The sequence below is a fragment of the Chiloscyllium plagiosum genome, unplaced genomic scaffold (assembly GCF_037043375.1).
Source record: "Chiloscyllium plagiosum isolate Xiang-an unplaced genomic scaffold, Cpla_swu_hap1 HiC_scaffold_18, whole genome shotgun sequence".
Taxonomy (NCBI): Eukaryota; Metazoa; Chordata; class Chondrichthyes; order Orectolobiformes; family Hemiscylliidae; genus Chiloscyllium; species Chiloscyllium plagiosum.
The window spans coordinates 119,893,051-119,907,101 of NW_028270156.1; positions in this window are offsets into that span (position 1 = coordinate 119,893,051).

The window sequence follows — 14,051 nt, forward strand, 5'->3', positions numbered from 1 at the left end:
TCACTCTCACTTTCCCAGGTGGCGCTCCATCCGCCATTTCTCACCCCAACTCTGCATCCTGTCAATGTGCTATTGCAACCTGCAACAGCCTTCCACACGATCCACCACTCCACGAACCTTCGTGTCATCGGCAAACTTATTAACCCACACTTCCACTTACTCATCCAAGTTATTTATAAAAATCACAAAGAGCAGAGGTCCCAGAAAACAACACCACTTGTCACCATCCTCCAAGCTGAATAATTTCCATCTACTGTCACTCTGTCATCTATGGGCCAGCCAATTTATTATCTGGACAGACAGGTTTCCCTATTACCCATGTCTCCTCACTTTCTCAAAGAACCTGCCGTGGGAACCATATCAAACAACTTGCTACAATCCATATACAGCACATCCACTGCTCTGCCTTCAATGTTTTTTGTCACATTTTAAAGAATTCATTAAGGTTTGTGAGGCATAACCTGCCCCTCACAAAGCCATGCTGACTATCTCTAATCAAGCTATGCTTTTCCAAATAATCATAACTCCTGTCTTTCAGAATCCTTTCCAATAATTTGCACACAACTGATGCAAGACTGACATGTCGAAAGTTTCCAGGATTATTCCCAATCCCTTTGTTGAACAAGAGAATAATGTTTTCCACCATCTGGTATGACTCCAGTGGACAGTGAGGATGCAAAGATCATTGCAAAAGGCACAGCAATCCCTTCCCTCGCTTCCCATTACAATAGAGTCATAGACTCACAGAGAGGTACAGCATGGAAACAGACCCTTCGGTCCAACCCATCCATGCCGACTAGATATCCCAACCCAATCTAGTCCCACCTGGCAGCACCTGGCCCATATCCCTCCAAACCCTTCCTATTCATATACTCATCCAAATGCCTCTTAAATGTTGCAATTGTACCAGCCTCCACCACATCCTCTGGCAGCTGATTCCATACACGTACCACCCTCTGCATGAAAACGTTGACCCTTAGGTCTCTTTTATATCATTCCCCTCTCACCCTAAACGTCTGCCCTCGAGTTCTGAACTTACCGACCCCAGGGAAAAGACATTGTCTATTTATCCTATCCATGCCCCTCATAATTTTGTAAATCTCTAGAAGGTCTCCCCTCAGTCTCCGACGCTCCAGGGAAACCAGCCCCAGCATGTTCAGCCTCTCCTTGTAGCTCAAATCCTCCAACCCTGGCAACATCTTTGTAAATCTTTTCTGAACCCTTTCAAGATTCACAACATCTTCCCGATAGGAAGGAGACCAGAATTGTGCGCAATATTCAAACAGTGGCCTAATCAATGTCCTGTACAGCCGCAACATGACCTCCGAACACCTGTACTCAGTACTCTGACCAATAAAGGAAAGCATACCAAACGCCTTCTTCACTATCCTATCTACGTGCAACTCCACTTTCAAGGAGCTATGAACCTGCACTCCAAGGTCTCTTTGAATTAAAATCCATCTTCCACTTCTCAGCCCATTGGCCCATCTGGTCCAGATCCTGTTTTAATCTGAGGTAACCCTCTTCACTGTCCACTACACCTCCAATTTTGGTGTCATCTGCAAACTTACTAACTGCACCTCTTATGCTCGCATCAAAATCATTTATGTAAATGACAAAATGTAGAGGGCCCAGCACCGATCCTTGTGGCACTCCACTGGTCACAGGCCTCCAGTCTGAAAAACAACCCTCCACCACCAACCTCTGTCTTCTACCTTTGAGTCAGTTCTGTATCCAAATGGCTAGTTCTCCCTGTATCCCATGAGATCTAACCTTGCTAATCAGTCTCCCATGGGGAACTTTGTTGAACACCTTACTGAAGTCCATATAAATCACATCTCCTGCTCTGCCCTCATCAATCTTCTTTGTTACTTCTTCAAAAAACTCAATCAATTTGTCAGACATGATTTCCATCTTAGTTTCATTTCTTCTGGCCCAGGAGACTAATCTATCCCCATGTTTTTAAATATTTTCAGCATATCCTCCATCTTAAAATCAACCTGTTGGAGCGTATCAGCCTGCCTCTTGCTGTCCTCAAAAAGGACACGTTCCTACTCACTAGTGAATACTGAAACAAAATATACATTAAGTACCTCCCATACCTCCACCAACTCCTGGCCCAAGATCCCTTCACTGTAAGGGGTATAATTGTGGAATTATGTCTCAGTACTGAATTAATGTAACGGTATTGCAGTGTATAACAGCATAATTACTGTGAATATCTTATTGTATTTTAACTGAGGAAACAAAGTTGAATTGATTTGGTTATATTCCATTTAATGCGAGCAATAAGAGTTTCCTTTTCTCATTCGTAAAACTTACTTAAAATTCATCTCACTTTTATGTACAGAAAGTAGAATTGACATCTGTTTGTTCCTTTCTTTATCAAAGACTGTTCATTTTGAATTTGTAGATTTTGTACATTCTTGGAAGGAAGAGAAATTGTCTTCAGCTGAATATTCACATTGAACGACTGATGCATTTTTTAAAAAAAATCAGCATACAATGATCACACAGTCAATTTGTTGTTTCAAGAATTGTCATGAGATTCCTGTTTATTTAAGACCATCATTCCTATATTCTATTATTATTGTAAACTGCTATTTCATTTCCAGTCCATTACACACAGAAACTACCTAATTAATTCCCACTCCAATTACTACAATAAACAGCTGATTAGTTTTCATTTGAGTAACCACATTAAATGTGCCATTACAGTCCTGCCCGTCCTGGGTGGGAACATTTTCAAAGGAGCTGTCCTTGTGTCTCTACTACAAGACCATGAGGCAAGGTTTCAAATCATACCTTCAACTGAACTATATCAGAGCTGCTGTGAATGTTGATTAGAAAATACCTAAGCACAGATTGAATTGCTTTTCTATCTAACATTAGATCTGCTTCTATCTATTATTCGTTGCAATAATCACAAAATCTGATAGTTATTTTTGTCAGATTACCAAGAAATAAATGTGCAGGTATCCCCCACTTTGCAAAAGTTTGCTTTACGCCACTTTGCTTTTACAAAATAATTACCTTAGTACCTATTTTCTCTCGCTGAAAGAAATCCGAAGTGGATTTTTGCTTTTAATAAATTGGGGGACTTTTTTTCCCATACAAGTTAATGCTTTTTCGATTTACGCCATTGCAGCTTGTGAAAGGTTTCATTGCAATACTCTACGTTCGGATAGTGGGGGAGACCTGCATCGTATTACGTTGCTTATAAGTTCCTGAAGAATATTTGGGAATGTTGCAGGAATGGTGCAGAATTTGGGTGGCACGGTGGCTCAGTAGTTAACACTGCTGCCTCAATTCTGTGTGGCAACTGTCTGTGTGGAGTTTGCACATGCTCTCCGTGTCTGCGTGGGTTTTCTCCAGGTGCTCTGGTTTCCTCCCACCGTCCAAAGATATGCAGGTGAGGTGAATTGGCCATTCTAAATTGCCTGTAGTGTTAGATGGGTTAGTCAGGGGTAAATGGAGGGGAATGGGTCTGGGTGGGTTGCTCTTTGGAGGGTTGGTGTGGACTTGTTAGGCCGAAGGGCCTGTTTTCACACTGTACGGAATCTAATCTAGTCTAAAGGTCAAAATGTCTAAATCCAATTGATCATTCTTTTTTGTTTGCCTTGCCCCTTTGAAAATATCGAAACACATGAAACATTATTCTTTCATACGATAAATTTTAAATAAAGTTGATTTCTTCTTCAGTAAACTAACAAATCCCACTACCTATTTCTTGTCAGTCAACTGATTACCTACTTTGTAACTAAATGTTGTGATTCGTCTAAATATTACTCTGTCCTTCCATCAAAATAATTTTTAAATTGTTGTTCAGTTTATGAATTGTCAGAAAATTGTTTTTATTTTTCCATTTACTTGTTCATTTTGACTGTAAGATTAAAATGCTTTGAAAATATTGGAGTGTGTTCATTTGAAAGTAAGCTTTTCATATCTGTCACATATCTTGCTTGTTACATTGTGGATTAAGAATGTTTCCTGGTGGAATTCCAGTAAAAGCCAAACATTAACTAAGATCTTAACCCCCAATTATCAATCTGTTGTTACATCATATAAAATATATCAATGTTATTGAAATCAATACTCACACAAACTATTGCACATAAAGCCACACAAAGGTCTTCGTGGCTATAATGCAAGGTTACAGGGATATGGAAGGGAGATGAGTCTGGGTGGGATGATCTTGGTGGGCTGAATAAAATGTTTCCACGCTGAAGGAATTCCATAATTACTGTACAGTAGAGCAATCTGAGTAAGTATCTTATTGTTCTTGAGAGCAATAATCTCAGTAAACATTTGGTTGTCATTCCATCCAATAAATGCAATCGATATCTTATATTGCATTTCAGTAATTGCATACGATTCCTGTTGCTGAAGGCAATAGTCATACTATAACATGAATTATCAAAGATGCAACAGCAAAAAGATTGAAATGTTGATAGTTCTAATTTGTAGCAAGCTTTCAAACTGCTTTCCAGTCCAAATATCACAAAAATTGTCCAATTTTGCCTGAGTAATTGTTTTGAGCTCGTGTCCATTAAAAAATAATTAATTGCCTATTCAGAGCAAATACTTAAAGTTGCCACTGTAATTTTAATTTACAGTGTCTTTAATTCGGTTAAACATTCCTGTTAATTGCTCCTCATTTTCTTTCTAACTCTAATTCAAATGTCAAATCATTGGTCATAGTAAAATTATTTGTATTAGAAATTAGTATTCTCTACAAGGAAACAAATGGAAGGACATAGAGAAATATTGAACAGCCTATACATTGGAATGAAAAAAAACAATTCCTTCTCGTATACACTTTTATAATTCACCAATCCTGCCAACACATTCAAATTCTCAGTTCATCGATCTTCATGTGTATCTAATCAATTTCAGTGTAAACTGCATGAAAATATTGAATCATTTTATTTGTTAAATGACTAAAATAATTATTACTTGTTGTGGTTCTGTTCGCCGAGCTGGGAATTTGTGTTGCAGACATTTTGTCCCTTGTCTTGGTGACATCCTCAGTGCTTGGGAGCCTCCTGTGAAGCGCATCTTGCTTCACTTCAGGAGGCTCCCAAGCACTGAGGATGTCACCTAGACAGGGGACGAAACGTCTGCAACACAAATTCCCAGCTCGGCGAACAGAACCACAACAACGAGCATCCGAGCGACAAATCTCCTCAAAAACTTTGAATAATTATTACTTAATTGTTATTATAAATGTGAATTATATTTTAACTCTGCACTGAGGTAAAATGACCATCGATCCTAAATTGGACATTCTAAATTCACCCAAGCTGGAGTAACTGGGCTGAGTAGAAAATTTGCTAAACTCAATGAAACAGCAGATAGTATCAGTTGGCTGCAGAGAACAGTGGAAACCCAAGTCAAAGAGATCTCAAAGTTTCAGGGGGTTCCAGTTGCAACCAGCTCAATAGTTGTGTTTTGGAGGAGTTTCGTCCAGACTTGCTGTCATCTTGACTTCCTGCCAGTGTCTCAGCACTTTACACTTCTCCACCAGAGCAATATCAAAGAGTGTTGGAGTCACCCTGCTGGAAGCTTTAAATCCAGCTCATGGCCACTTTAGAACCTTTATCACTCGACTATTAATCATTTCCAAACCATTTAAAACCGCTTAACATTATTGAAATCAATGTACACACAAACACTGTGATACATAAAAACACATGACTGTCTTCAAGTCCGTGTAATTACTGTTCAGTGGAAAATGCTTCGTAGGTAACATATGCTTGGGTTGCATATCTACAGCACGCATCTGGTTATCACCTCATCCAAGTGATCTGCGAAAGATAATTTACACACTACATGTTGCTCAGATTAATAATCACTATTTAATACTAATGCCTGAGGATATTAATATTAAAATGTATGTGATGATATTCCTGAATATTTGGAAGATTTCCAATAATTTTCCATCCCAATCATCAATTGCAAATGTGTAATTGTGGCTGAGTACATCAATGCCTGCAAGATTTTTCAACACATCTCCATTAAAGTTATTCATTTGTTTATTCAGGCCAAATATTGAAAAAGTCAGTGATTGTGTATCTTTATAGGATACCCATATTCCTCATCTACTTATTTTCATCCTAATTGTGGCTTGAATGTCTAAATATTAATGATATGAAAAATTACAGGAAATGTATTCTTTTTTGTTGAAAAGTAAAGCAGAGAAAGAATTCTTGAATAACTGAGAATGATGAATGACAAAATAATACGGTTTAACAATCCCTCAATGTTTTTTTTTTCCAAAACATCACCACAGCATTTTAATCTTCAATTCACTGATCTTAATGAATGTCTAATCAATATTAGAGCAAACTAATTTGAAAATATTTAATCATTTAATTTGCCAGAGCTCTAACATTAATTATCAATTTATTGCCATTCCAATACTCAGATGGTAATTTAGTTTAGTCTTTGTGACAGGCATCATGAGATTCACATTTTAGTTTAATCCATTGTTTCTTGGCATCAATATTAAAATGAAAAATTGTAATCATTCTTACCAGGTTAACACATCCACAAAAACAACCCATGATTTCCCATCCACCACTCATAGTAAACATGTTATCCCTTCCGATGTGAATGCGCAATATAATTATGAATAAATGTTCAGCCTTATTACTTAAGACATGTTCGATTTCTATTCACGCCAAGAATTACTGTACATTTCTACACATTACACAGTTGCATAGCAATTTGAGATATCTCACCAATTTAAATTTGGCATTAACTGATTTAAATGCACATTCATTCTTATTTCCAATATTTAATGCTTGTTCAAATCCAGTACATCCAGTTTTATGTGTGGAATTATGTTTCAGTACATCAACTGATGTACACATATCGCACTGTTTGGTGTAACACATATAGCAAATGCTGATTTTTATGGTAATAGTGCCATCCTAGTTGATTTTTAGTTCAATAATGGAATGCAAATTGCTCTTTATTGTAATAGTGGAATCTTGTTTGACTTGCTTTGATTATATTTAAATTCAATTCAAACATTTATTTTGTTTGAATGCTACATAATTCTCGTGCTAAGAATATTCTAAATTTCCTTTGGTTTTTTTGCTTGAAGTGTAGTCACATAGATTTGTTGTTCAGTTGAACAAATATAATCATTTTCGAATTCTTGAAAGTACTGCTTTAAAAAAAAGCAAAACAGGAAAGTAATCTTTATCTGATAAATCACATTAAATGGATGTTAGCTTTTTTGGACCATGTGCGCTGCAAAATTACATCAATTAACAATGCATGTTTCTTCAAGTAACGAAAACATAATTTTTGCATCATCTGCACTTTTGAGCAAAATTACTGAATGGCTCATTTTTTCTTTAATCCATAAATATATTTTATTCTTCAGTTTACCGATCTTAATGAACATCCAATCAACATCAGAGCAAAGTGCTTTCAAAATATTAGTAAATATATTTGTTCAGATTACAATATTAATTATCAAGTCATCATTATTACAATAATTCTGGAATAATTTAAGTTTGTCCTTTGAAGGGAATAGTGAAATTCACGTATTAATTTAGGCCATTGTTTAATTTAATCCATTGGAACAATGCTACAATATAAAAATGCATTTTCATTTCAGGTCAACTATCCCATAATAGAATCAATGACGTACCATCCAAAACTCATTGTAAATACAGGTATCTGACTTTTGCTCATATGAATGATCACAGTGATCTCACCCTTGGAAATTTAGGTTTTCACTGCAATAATTCCTGTTCATTTCTACACACTGCAAAATCACATCGCAATATTAAATTTCTGATTCTTCTAAGTGCACAAACAGAATTTTGAAAATTTTATAATACATGTTAGAATTCTAAAAAAAGACTGTTCCAATCTTTCAAGTAGCTTACCTTGATGTTGATTAAATAGTCATAAAGATCAGTAAATAGGATTAAAACAAGGTAACTAGGTTGATCGGTTGAAATAAAATTAATGGTCATTTTCAAACAGAATTATGTTTTCATTAAAAAATGCAGGCGATTCAAGAATTCTCTTTTTTTTCCATTGTATTTCTTGGAGAGAATGGTAACTTAAAATTTGTCAAATTTTCACCGCAATCAGTGGTTAGACATTTGGAACAGTATTAGACAGAACCTGCATAGAAATGAATGTGATTACCCTTGTTAGTGAAAGGTACAATCCATGACATTTGGTAGAAAGAAGAATTGTGACACACTTCTGCAAATATTGTACATTGACAAATAATTTGGGATAAAAGCTTTAACATTTCCGTATCTTCAAATCACTTTTCCATCCATTGAACTAAAAATTTAAAAACAATGTGAATGAAAAGGGATGAAAGATGACAGACCAGCTGAAAGCAAATTCCCTTTTTTCCAAACAGGTGGTATTTGATGAAATCATTGGAAATTTAATGGATTTTTTTACCAAGAACTGCAATAAATGTGAGCAATGAAGTGAAATATAATCAAATCAATCCAACTAAGTTTCCACCCATAAAAGTAAATTTAGCTACGTTTGGGAGATGGTAAAGTGCAATGATTTTTTGAGTCAGTTAATGTACTAAGCCATACTTCCACATCGACAGCTGGATATATTGGATTTAAACCTGTTCGTTATTTGCAAGAAAATGGTTTAAAATAGCTGAAAACAAATTTAAGAATAATGAGAAAATGTGTATTGTAATGTGACTGTGCAATATGTTGGAGAGAACTGAAATATTGTTGTGAAAATTAATTAGACTTCTTATAATTGATAAAGCTGATTAATAATCCTTCCATTAAAACGAGTAGTCAGATGAAAGAGTATCAGATATTTACTATGAGTGTTGGATGAAAAATCTTTGGTTGATTGCTGGTGTGTTGACCAGAAAAAATATTAATATGTCATGATGATACTGGGATTAAGAAATAATGGATTAAAATTAAAGGGGGAATGTCATGATGCTTGTTACAAAGACAAAATTTCATTACGGTGTGATAATTAAAATGAAAAAAAAATCTTTATAGGGAAGGCAATGGCTTAGTAGCATTATTGGTAGCCTGTTAATCCAGAGATCCAGATGATATTCTGGGGACCCAGAATTGAATCCCACCACGGCAGGTCTGACTCCATACCCACAACAACGTGGCTGACTCTCAACTGTCCTCTGGGCAATTAGGGATGGGAAATAAATGCTGGCCTCGACAGCGACACCTCATTCTGTGAAGGAAGATAATGTTAGAACTCAACAATTAAAATGATTCAATATTTTCAAAGCAGTTTGCTTTGATCTTGGGTAGATATTCATTAAGATTGGTAAACTGAGGATTAAAATATTGTTTTTTTAATAACATTCAGGATTATTGATCACAATTCTTTTGTCATTCAAGAGTCTCATTTATTCAAGAATTCTATTTTTCCCTCGTTCTTCCACAGGGATCTCTACTGGGACTCTGTTGTTTATGACGTACAAAAAATGACTTGGATGAAAATATAAATGATGGATTAGTAAGTTTGCAGACAATGCAAAGGTTGAGGGAATAGTGAATGGTGTAGAGAGTTGTGGAATATTACAGTGGGACATAGAAAAGCTGCAGAAATGGGCGGACAAATAGCAGATGGAGTTTAATCCAGGTAAGTGTGAGGTGCTGCTCTTTGAGAGATTAAATAATAAGGAAAAGTATGTGGTGAAAGTCAGGACCGTGAATAGCTGTGTTGTTCATGGGAATTGTGTAATTCAAGTCCATGGTTCCCTTAAATAGAACACGCAAGTAGATTGGGTGGTAAAGATGGCAATTGGCATGCTTATCTCTATTGGTCAGCGAATTGATTACCAGAGTCAGATTGTCGTATTGCAGCTTTATAAGAGTTTGTTTAGGCCATACTTAGAGAACTGTGTTCAGTTCTGTGTGCCACATTACAGGAAGGATGTAGAGGCTTTTGGAGATGGTGCAGAGGGTGCTTACTAGGATGCTGCCTTTGGTAGAGGGTATGAACTATAACGAGATGCCAGGATATTTTCTCTGGAACAGTGGACTCTGAGGGGAGACTTGATCAAATCATGAATAATATTATATGCATAGATCGGGTTAACAGTCAGAATGTTTTTCTGAGAATTGAAATTTCAAAAAATATGCGGCATGCACTTAAGATGGTGGGGCAGCGGATGGGGTGGGTGGATGGTGGGGACTTCAAAGGAGATGGGAGGGACAAATATATTTTTACAGAGAGTGGTAGGTGTCTGGAATGGACTTCCAGGGGTGGTGGTGAAGGCAGATACAATTGGAGCGTTTACAAGTCATTTAGATTGGCACATGAATATGGAAAGACTGGAGGGTTTTGAGACAAGGGCAGGCAGAGGGAGGAGTTTCATTTGGCACCATGTTCAGGATGATGTCATTGGCAAAGTATCCATTCCTTTGCTGCACAGGTCAAAGTTCTATGCTCATTTTAAGTAAAATCATGTGTAACTCACATGACATTTAATATAATGAATATTTAACCGTGACTGTCAGAATTAGGAAGAAAATAGGTAAACAACAAACTTAAGTATAATTGAAAGATACGGTCAATGACATTTGCACAGGTAATTTTTCAATTTTTGTTCTGAATTAACAAATATCTTTCATGCATGTGTTTAAAATGTTTATAGTTACTGATGTACTGAGCCATAACTTTTCACTGATAGTTTGATTAGAAACCTGTCAAAAAACTTCTGAGATTCATATCTTACCTTAATCCATTATTTCTTAATGCCAATAATACAATTTTATTCAAGTTCATAAAACAAAAGCATTAATTTTCCATCCAATGCTCATTGGAAATAACTGATTGCTACTCATTTGAACAGTCAAGTAGTCACAGAATCATCAATTATGAGATATCTAATGACATTTTATCCAATAAATACTGTTTATTTATACACATTGCTGGTTCAAATAGCAGTGAGAGATTTCTTAATAATATTCAGTTCACTCATCGCATGTTAATAGTGTAGTTAGTGATAAAATCTTATAGTTGCTCAGTACATTAAGGGGTATGACAGTGGAATTATAGCTCAGTACATCAACTGATGAAAAGGATTTGCAGTGTTCAATCTCCCAATAATTGTGAATATCGATGTGTGTTTTGATTTGATTATATTTTCCTTCAATGCTAACATTTCGGATTACACTGAATTAAATATTTTCAATGTGAAAAATTAGTTCAACTTTTGTGAGTTTTTTGTGTAAACAAGAAAAATAATTTACAGCTGTTTGCTCTTTCCTTTATCAATCAGAGTAAATTATGAATTGTTGAATGTTGTACAGTACTGCAAGAAAGGGAAGTTGGCTGCAACTGAATAGTCACATTGAATAACACTTTTTTTCTGATTTCCTAATGCTGCAAAAATTTCTGATTGTCTTTTTATTATAAGAACAAATGCTTTAAACATATTGAATAGTTTTAATGAATTTGCAACATCACATGATTAAGTCTACATGTATTTCATTTAATTATCATGATATTAATTTTTAATTAAAACCATTTGTGCTTTGTACCGTTATTAATTTGAATTACTACGTCATTGTTAATCCATTACACTCAGAATCAGGCCAATTATCGCAATGAATCTTGTTTAGTTTTCATTTGCATAACCACAGTGAGAATGTGACAATACCCCCACCCTTCCTTGGTGAGAACATAATGAAAGGCTCTTGTGTAGTTCTGGCAATGTCTCTACAACAAGACTAAAGTTAAAAATCATACAACAGGTTATAGTCCAACAGGTTTAATTGGAAGCACACTAGCTTTAGGAGCGATGCTCCTTCATCAGGTGATAGGTAATGAAGTAGCGTCGCTCCGAAAGCTAGTCTGCTTCCAATTAAACCTGTTGGACTATAACCTAGTGTTGTGTGATTTTTTAACTTTGTACACCCCAGTCCAACACCGGCATCTCCAAATCATGACTACAAGACTAGAAGGCGTGGATTGAATTCCCACCTTCAACAGACATGGGTCAGAGCAGCTCAGAATATTGGTTCGAAAATATCGAGGCGGAGAGTGATTTGCTTTTCAATTCAGCATTGGATTTGCTTCTATCTCTTGTTCATTCCCATAATTGCAGAACTCTGCAAGTTATTATCATCAGGTCACTAACAAAAATATGTATGTATTGTAGTATCTGTAAATTTTAAATTTGACAACATTGTAGTTTTTAAAACTTAAAATATCTAAATAATGATTTTTTTTGTTTAACATATCTGTCAAGCATTGGTACGGCACGGTGGCTCAGTAGTTACCACTATGGCTTCATAGTACCAGTGTCCGTTGTTCGACTCCAGTCTCGGGCAAGTGTCTGTGAGGAGTTTGCACATTCTCCCCGTGTCTGCGTGGGTTTCGTCTAGGCATTCTGGCTTCCTCCCACAGTCCAAAGATGTGTAGGTTAAGTGAATTGGGCATGCTAAATTGTGTATAGTGTTAGGTGCATTAGTGAGAGGGAAATGCTACTGGATGGGTTACTCTTCAGAGGGTCTCTGTGGACTTGTTGAGCGAAAAGGCTAGATTCCACACTGTAGGGAATTTTAAAAAAGAATCCCATTATTATCCATAAGGTGATCAATAACATTTTACTGCCAATCAGCTCAGAAATTTTCAAATATGAAATATTCTGGGAATTCAATCCTGCAAGAGTTTCAATAAACATTTAATACATAAACAATGTGCATTTCAGCACCTCACGTACATCAGTCCTTTTTCTCTACTATACAAGACTTAAAAAATGATTTCTCCTTCAGTAATGAAACAGATGCCAATTCCTATTGCCCTTCAGTCTGGTGATTACCTTTATAATACAACAAAATATTGCTCCAACTTTTGATCAAATTAAATTTCTCCTTCCTCTTCAATTGATGTAGTCAGAGCTCATGTTATTTTCCACTCGCCTACTCATATTTAGTGTGAAATTGAAATGCTTTGAAAATATTGGAGTGTGTTCACTTGAATATCGATGTTGCCAATATCTCACTTATCACATGTTGTTTTAAAATGTGATTCGCAAAGGAATTCGATTAAATTTTTAAAACAGTTACTTTAATTATGATCTTTCACACCCAATCATTAATCCATTCCTATATCACACAAAATATCTCAATGTAATTGAAATCAATACATGGCCCATCGAGCCCCACAAAGGTCTTGGTGATCATATAATTAATGTTGAGTAGAATCACCTAAGTTTCTTCTTGTTCCTGAGAGCAAGAACCACAGTAAACATTTGCTGGTCATTCCATCCAATGAATTCAATCGATATCTTACATTTCAATTCAGTAATTACACAGGATATATGCAGTTAAAACCAATAGTCTTTTTTTTATTGAAGATGGCTGAGGATGCTAGCACCAACATTTTTGGGATGTTGATGATCCTGATTCGTTACAAGTTTTAAAACAAAAACAAAACTTTGTCCAATAATCACTGAATGGCTCTTTTTTATTGTTCAGTCTTTAAACCTATGTTGTATTCCTTTGTTTACCAACCTTCATGACTATGCAATCAACATCGCAGCAAAGTGTTGTTAAGCTATTGAATCAATTTATTTGTTTCCATTTCAACATTAATTGTCCAATCATTATCACTGCAATAATTGCACAAGTATTTCAATTAGTCTAACAAATATAGTGAAATTCACATTTTAAGTTAATTTTAAGTTAAGTTTAACGAATGCTACAATATAAAAATCTTTTTTTTTCAGGTCAACTATCCCACAATGGAACCAATGACTGCCAATCAAACACTCTTTGTAATTGTCTGATATTTGCTCATTTGAAAAATCACAATAAACTCAGACTAAAAAAATTCAGAGAACTATAATTACCTTTAGTTGGAATAATTCCTGTTTGTTTCTATACATTGCTCAGTCAAACAGCAATTTGAGATTTCTCATTATTCTTAAACTAACTGATAGAATTTTGATAATCCTCTTGCTGCAAATTTCTAATAATTGTACAATCCATTATCTTGCATCAATGTGGAATTACAACTCAGTATATGAATAAATATAAAAATATTGC